Source organism: Opisthocomus hoazin, chromosome 23 (genome assembly GCF_030867145.1).
Source record: "Opisthocomus hoazin isolate bOpiHoa1 chromosome 23, bOpiHoa1.hap1, whole genome shotgun sequence".
Classification (NCBI taxonomy): domain Eukaryota; kingdom Metazoa; phylum Chordata; class Aves; order Opisthocomiformes; family Opisthocomidae; genus Opisthocomus; species Opisthocomus hoazin.
This window is the reverse complement of record NC_134436.1, coordinates 5,338,207-5,343,831: the sequence shown is the minus strand read 5'-3', so window position 1 is coordinate 5,343,831 and position 5,625 is coordinate 5,338,207. Positions and strand designations below refer to the sequence as shown.

At 54.3% G+C, this 5,625-nt stretch overlaps 1 long non-coding RNA gene and 1 other non-coding gene across 2 annotated transcripts; both read left to right on the top strand.

Annotated features, from left to right (window-relative positions):
• Window positions 1–577: 577 nt before the first annotated feature.
• LOC142364015 (uncharacterized) lies at window positions 578–2,187 on the top strand. Its single transcript, XR_012766090.1, has 3 exons — window positions 578–690; window positions 1,053–1,304; window positions 1,903–2,187. It is a non-coding gene; the product is annotated as an uncharacterized LOC142364015 (long non-coding RNA).
• Window positions 1,536–1,739, top strand: LOC142364034 (small nucleolar RNA SNORA74). The gene has a single exon (XR_012766104.1). It is a non-coding gene; the product is annotated as a small nucleolar RNA SNORA74 (small nucleolar RNA).
• Window positions 2,188–5,625: the final 3,438 nt, after the last annotated feature.

Genomic DNA, 5,625 nt, shown 5'->3' with positions numbered 1-5,625 from the left:
TTTGGTATCGAGATCCCTGCTTGGCCCGTTGGTCATCGTAGCTTGGTAGAAGCTAAATACGTCCTCCTTTTTGGCTGCAAGTGCCATGCTGGGGACTGAAGGGATCGAGACGCTTTGTTTCAAGCCACGTTAGAGATCTAAATCCCCACAAAACCGAAGCACAGCCAGGCTTCTGCAGAGCTCCTCTAGCCTGGACGCGGCCTCCCCCGAGCGCCCATCGCAGCCCTGCAGGTTGTGCTCAGAGCAACGCAGCGAGCTCCGGAGGCCTGTTAACCGCCTGAGTCACAGAACAAAGAAGGGACCGCATCCGAGAGATTTAGTGGGTTAAATCGGGAGGCGAACCACTCTCCGCTGGCACAGTTCGTCTGCTCGGCCGACGCGCACCAGCCCGGAGCCGCAGCGCTCCCGAACTCCGTCTGCTGCAGGCCCGGGACGGGACACCGGCCTGCCCCCCTCCCCCCCCCCCCATCATGGCGACGGCCCTGCCCCCCGCCCCCCCCATCATGGCGCCGGGAGAGGCCGGGCCCCGGCACCCCCACCGCGAGCCGGGCCCGCCCCGAGGGGAGAGGCCGAGGCGGGCGGGGCGGCGCCTGCGGAACCACCTCGGCGGCGCGGCGGGGCCTGGCCTGTCTCGCCGCCCGCTGCCGTCAGGGGACACGCGCTGGGCCGGGCCGGGCACCATGAGGCGAGGTGAGGGCGCGGGGCCTCCCGCCGCGGGGCTTTCCGGCGCCGGGGCCTGGGGTGCCTCAGCGCTGCCCTCCCCGGGCCGCTGGAAGCGGGAGAGGCCGCGTGAAACAGCCCGTGTGTGTGTCCCCCCCCCTTCTTAAATCGCCATTAATGGCGAGAGGCGGCCGTGCTGGCTGGTAACCTGCGAGGCCCTGGGACCGGAGGGTAATTGGGTCAGGCTGTGCCGCTTACAAGTAATTTCTCAGCCTGTTAGTCGGTTTGATTCCCCTTCCTCCCTTCCGCCAGCCAGATCCCAGCTGTTTAGCTCTATTAATGCAGATTTAATTAATTGAATATTTAAAGTGATGTTTCTCTTGTCTCTTTAGGGCCTCCAGCTGATGAGTGGTGTGCGAAGGGATCGCTGCCAGCCGGGGCTCTCGGCGGGCTGTCGGGGATGCAGCCCCCCGCTAGCGGCTCCTTGACAGGGGCCTGCGGGTGTGAAGACCCCCGCACTCCGCAGCGGCGTGACCCGCACATGTGGTGGGAGATGTGAAGGAATAACCGGCGTGTGAGGCACAGGGAGAGCTCGGGAGCCTGTCGAGCCGCGTGGTGAGGTCTCCACGAGCCAGCCAGGGGAGGTGGGCGAAAAGACTGCTCGTTCTGCCATACTGGGTGAACCATATGGCCTCTGCTGGCTCGTGCGTGGGCCGTTGTGGCAGCCTGGGTGGAAATCATAGCCTGGTTCATCTAGCGAAGCGTGTGGCACGTTGCTGGAGGAAGGTCTGGTGCGAGGCATTAGAAGTGAGGGTGTCCTTCTGGGCCTCTACTTCCTCCTGTCCTTCAAAAACTCAGTTTTGAGTTCTGGCTCATCCAGCAGTAGTCAGCTACCCGTTGCTGCTCAGTGCCTGTGATAGTGTTATGTTGCTGGGAGAGAAACGTGCTGGCGAGTCGCTCCTGGCACCGCTGGTGCTGTTCTGGTGCTGGGTGGTGCCAGGCTTTGGCAGCACTCTGCATGCCTGAGAGTGGAGTAACTCCTCCTCAGTGGAGTTAATCCTAGACTGGATGCAGACAACACGCAGTCAGAAAATAAATTTTAAAAATCTGTTGCAGATGTTTAGTATTGCATCTTTTGTATAAAAATGAAGGTCATCTGATTAACTGGTCAGTGTTAAGGGTTGAATCTGGGGTGTTTAGAGATACTCCTGTTAACTGTCTTGGTATGTTTTTTAATTACAGGCAAACGGCTTGCATGCTTTGCTGCAGGTGGGGGCTTGCTGGAGCAGCAGTCGTTGTCAGAAGGAGTAAGCTGTTGATGCTGCTTTGAAGATCCTCATTTGAAAGAGATTGAGAAGGTGGAACTTCCACAATTTAAATGGGACTGCTGGAGAAGTTCTCAGGATCTGCATGTAGTAACTTGAAACATCAAAGGTGGTTGGGGGCTAGGTGTAACAAGAATTACGTATACAACTTGCTAATTGTTAATCCGCTCTCACTGCTTGTTTTAAATTACAATTTTTTATGTGACCTCTATTTATTAAACTTATTTATGTTTAAACTTGTTCTTTTTGGTTTTCATGATATCGTAAGGCTGTGGGGTACAGCAGGATTTGAAAGCCACGTTGAGTTCGTGTCTGTGAGCAACTGGAGAGGCAGGAGAGTGACACTGGGTGCCCCTCACGCTCTCCTCCATAGCCTCTGCTGCAAGGACGGATGTTTAACAAGGCTCCCTTTCCTCTGGCACTTTGGAGGAGACCAGGTGTTATTTCCATAGAGGAAATAAGGTCTGGAGTTGCTATTTCTTCTGCGTGCACAGCCAGTATCAGCTCGCAAGGTGTCTTTCGCATGCTTCAGTTCCTGATTTGGAAGATTATCTCCCTTCCCTGGGCCTGGGGGGAGGTGAAGCCCGCAAAAGATGGGCGAGTTGGAAAAGGCTGCCAAATACGTAAAATCTGTTGTAACTGGTAGGGAGGGGAAAGACAGCCATCATGGATTTGGACAAAAACACTGTTTGAACTCAAGAGTGGCTGTAGTTTTCAGAGTGAAGGAGGAGATGGCTGTCACCGAGATGCCTGACCCATTTGGATTCAGTGCAGTCTTCTAGAGAGCCCCGGGTTTGTAAAATAATCCAAACTTAAGAATTTTTTTAGGTTAAAACTTCATTTTTTTAAAAAATGATTCAATGGTCTTCAGCCACATTACAGTTATCCTCTTGTAGATGCTACAGCGTCATCTGTGTACAAATTAAAACTTGGAAGCATGGACAGGAGACTGCTGTTGCACACCATGCCATCTGCAGGAGTGTAGCGATGTCAGCCTGTTTGGGTGGTTAGTGGCCAGAGTGTATAAACTCAAGGCTTCTCATAAAACGCTAGCACACGTCAGGTTAGTTCCTAGGTTATTGGTGGTTTATGTCAAATAGGTGCTTCTGTCATGTAGTTAGTTGTGTATAAATGAATTACAGCGCTGAATTTTTTCAGGGCTCTCCTGATTTTTAAACATAGGTGACACTGCTTGCTCACCTGTTAGCCCTTCTGCCCCTCTGAGAACCTCTGTGCATTTCTTACACTTGATATGGAAATATTGGTCAAAGTGTTCAACATTACTGGAAAAAAGTTTTCTTGGCTGGAGTCTATGACATACATGAATAATTTTACTAGTTCTATATGAACAAGTTCTACTTGCAAAATTGATTATGAAGTTTCCTGTGGATTTAGGTTGAGCCCAGCGATCTTTCTCTTCCCCAGCGCTCACCCAGGAGGGCAGTGATGGGTGCCCTGCGGCTGCCCGCTGCCCTCAGGCTGGGTTCCAGCTCCCGCTGCAAAGCCTTTCTGCCTGCTGACTGCCCAGAAACACGCTCCCTGCGTCAGGGGGCCCGGCTTCCCTACCGCGTGTTTCTGAAATGAGCAAAAAATAAGGAACATATGCTCTCCATCAGCCACACAAAGCATGTGCTACATGGACAATAAATACACGCTGACTGGCTTATTTCCTTGAAAAACTCTTGCTGCAGCAAAGCTCTACTACACTTGTTTCAGGGCTGACCCCAAGACTTGCAGGGCTGGTTGTGCTGTAACAAAAAAGGGCGAGGAAGCCTGTTGGGGTGAAAGCCTGTCGGGGTGACCTCGCAGCACGCGTGCTGCTGGCAGCGGCGATTGCCCCATCCGAGCGCTTGGGAACAGCTGCAGAGCTCTGCTCAGTGCACGCTGCGTGTACCATGAGAGCTCTCAGGCCCCACAACTCTCAAGGACAGCTGGGCGGGGTAGCATTTTTTTTCCCCCAAACCCACCAAGATTTGTGCACATAGCCGAAAAGAAAAAAAAGGCAGGAATGTCATAAACATGCTCCAGTGATCAGCACCAGTAGGCACAGGCTTAGGGAACCGGAGCGCTGCGTCTTACTGCAGCAGCCGTGGTAGCACGGCAGTGATGGGCAGCGCTGTATGGATCCTTCTGCAGCACAAATGCAATCAATAAAGGTCAAAATAATTCACCTCGCCGCCTGTTTGGTGCCTTGACCGAAGGACAGCAACGGAAATTGAGAGAGAACCCATGTGGTCCGAGAGGAACAAAATTCTGGCGTTGAAATAACGCCAGGGAAATGGAGCAAGACCCGCTTTTGTACTCGGGGAAATGCTGACGTGATTTATGATTCTGTTTATTAGCCCCATATGTTTTGCAGTCTATCTATGACTTTTACTGGGCAAAAGTGGCTGGGTTGCTTCGCCTTTCATCTTGGTGCTTTGCTCTGCTTTTACTGCTCTGCAGTACCGGAGCGCGGAAGTATTGTTAATTTAGATTTATGTGTTTGGTTTTGAGCACTTAATTGTTTTTTTATCCTGAGCTTGTTAAGAGAGCTGCATTTCTTGTGATTGTTCTCTGAGCACTTTCATATTGTTTCAACATGTATTTTATACCAATCCTCTGTTTTTTTTTCAAATACCTTCTGTGTTATTGTTTCATTGTGCTCTCCAGCCACCTATAGAGAAGAAAAATCAGCCTGTGATGAATTCAAAGCGCAGGTTTTCCCTTTCCCCTGCAGACTGAGTTCAGCTGCACACCCTCACCTTTGCAAAGCCGCCGGGACACCGCAGCCTCCATGATGGTGGAGAGGCCCCAGATCAATTTGGAAAGAAAGAGATTGACTCTGAAAGAATTTTAGATGATAAATATCATTTGCCTGATTCGCCAAGTACCATGTTGGTCATAAAACCCAACGTTATTTCAGCAGAGCACAGGAAAAGCGAGCTTCGCTCGCAGCAGCGCCAGGTGGCAATGTCGGCTCAGAGGAAAGGCAGAGCCCTGCACCTGAGCTGTGCTGCTTCGGGTTTGCGGCGGTTTGTGGGTTTTTTTGCCAGAATCTTCTAACGAACCTAACAGGCATCGAGAGCCCGTTGTCTGAAGTGTTTCCGAGCCGGTACCGTCCTCACTCCGCTGAGGAGAGCGGTCCCCAGGCCGCGCTGACAGAGCACGGCCCAGGGAGCTGCACGGACTCTGGGTGCCTGCCGGTTACAAAGGTAACGACGCTCTGGGGGCCAGAAGCGCGAGCCATCCGCATTAGGTCTGGGGCAAACACACGCTGAAGCGCCCGGCTAGCGCTGCCCGTCCCTCCGATTGCAGCGGGGAGAGCGGGAGAGGCGGGGCCGGCGCGGAGCCCCGGCTCTGCCCGAGGAGGGCTTCCCTCCGCCGGGGCTGGGGACGACTCTTCCTGGGGGAGCCTGGGGCTCGCAGGGCCCCCACCCCGGGCTGTCCCTCCGGCTGTCCCCCGCGCCGCTCAGGCGGAGGCGGGCGGGCGCGGCGGAGCTGCGCAGGGGTTAGGTACTCCGGAGGCGGAGGGCGGCCGCGAAGCCGTGGCCCCACGACCCCTCCCCCCGTTCCCTCCACCCGAGCCGGGGGCGGGGACAGGCGGGTGGCCCCGAGCCCCGCCCAACAGCGTCTTCCCATCGGCCCCCGCGGGAGCGCG